Here is a 2100-nt window from a genome sequence, read left to right as displayed (position 1 = left end):
AAAAATTGGCCTTGGCTGGAAAATCTTAGTCCTTATTGAGTCTAAACCATCGTTCAGTTGACCAAGCCCCCCCCCCCCTCCAAAAAACAAAAACAAACAAAACAAAACAAACAAAAAAAAAACCCCAAAAAACCCCAAGAAACAAACAAAAAACAAACAACAAAAACAAAAAACAAAAACAAAACAAAAAAAAAAACAAGACAAAAATACAGAAAAAACCCCATGAAAACTCTTGACCAATGTTAAAATCAAAATAAATTTGTTCATAGTTTGTTAGCCCTGTCTCCAATTTTTTTGCAATTTTCCATGTTCTGGAGTCACATATAATCATATAGTGCTAAACATAGGAAAATACTACTGCCACCGTCACACAAAACTATTAAAGATGCTATTTAATAATAATTTTATTGCTAACATCAATCTATTATATATATATATATATATATATATATATATATATATATATATATATATATATATATATATATTATTTTTATTTTTAATTTTTTTATTTTTTTCTATTTATTTATTTTTTAAATTTTTTTTAAAATTATTATTATGGGTGTTTAATATACTACCATAATCATAGATTCATGTAACTCGGAAATAGAAAGTTTTTATGGTCGGTCCCCTCGACCTCGTTATTCCCGAGTTCCACTGTATTATTATGATGTATAGATGTACTTGGAAATATAGTAATAATATAATAATAATAATAATAATAATAATAATAATAATAATAATAATAATAATAATAATAATAATAATAATATAATAATAATAATAATAATAATAATAATAATGATAATAATAATAATAATAATAATAATAAATAATAATAATAATAATAATAATAATAATATATAATAATATATAATAATAATAATAATAATAATAATAATAATAATAATAATAATAATAATAATAATAATAATAATAATAATAATAATAATAATAATAATATATAATATAATAATAATTTTAAAAAAATTTATGAGCTTTTCTACCACATAAATGTTAGGAATCCATGCATTTGTGTAAAAGTGTTGTTTTTTGGGATTTTTTCAAAATCTCCTGGTGGCATCCCCTGTATAAACCTGGCATAATATTTCTTTTCTGAGTATGCAATGTCAATATCAATGTAATTTAATATAATTTATGGACACAATACTGTATAATACATACCAACTAAAATTGGTGGACTGTGCTTGTCATAGAATTAAAGCAAGAATAAATTATTGTGCGCTGTTTATTGAAAACAATGTCTTAAATTTGCAATTTTTCCTTGCAATTTTTGCATTTTTTGCATGCAATTTTTGGAGTTTTGGGTGCAATTTTTTGGGTTTTCATTTGCAATTTTCCGTGGGGACAGGTCAACCCTGAAGATTAGAATGTATCATTTCAGGCACTCGAGGGAAAATAAATAAACGTTAATTGCCACACACAGGGACTTTAACCTAACAAGTCCTGGAAAAAGGAGCGGAAAAAGATAAAGAATTGAATAATGCTGATGATGTTGATCAAAAGGACGAGAAGGAAGGAAAACGAGAAGAGGAAGAGTTGGAGGGTGTTGGGGAGGAAGAAAAAAAACAGAACAAAAAAACTATAAAACAAACAAAACAAAAAACAAAAACATAAAACAAACAAAAAGAAAACAAAACAAAATAAAAGCACAACAAAACAAAACAACCCCCCCCCAAAAAAAAACAAACAGACAAAAAACAACAAAAGAAAAACATTAAACAATCCCGACGATCTGTAACGATTTCTAATTTGCAGATGACTCCAGATAGGCATTTTAATTTTATCCTGGACAGTCATCCGATATGGAAAAAAATATCGTCATCGGGGCCAGGTTCTCAGATTAGTTCTAAAACTGCTTAATAAATCATCTCAACTTTGACTTACAGGTCTGTGAGTGCGCGCGTTTGTTTGTGTGTGTATATATGTAGTTGGTTGTATATATATATGTATATATATATATATATTATATATATATATATATATAATATATATATATATATATATATATATATATATATATAAAGAGAGAGCGAGAGAGTGAGAGAGAGAGAGAGAGAGAGAGAGAGAGAGAGAGAG

This window comes from Berghia stephanieae, chromosome 3, assembly GCF_034508935.2.
Source record: "Berghia stephanieae isolate SIO BIC M18660-M18661 chromosome 3, UCSD_Bste_1.3, whole genome shotgun sequence".
In the NCBI taxonomy this organism is placed as follows: domain Eukaryota; kingdom Metazoa; phylum Mollusca; class Gastropoda; order Nudibranchia; family Aeolidiidae; genus Berghia; species Berghia stephanieae.
Note: the sequence above shows the minus strand (reverse complement) of the source record.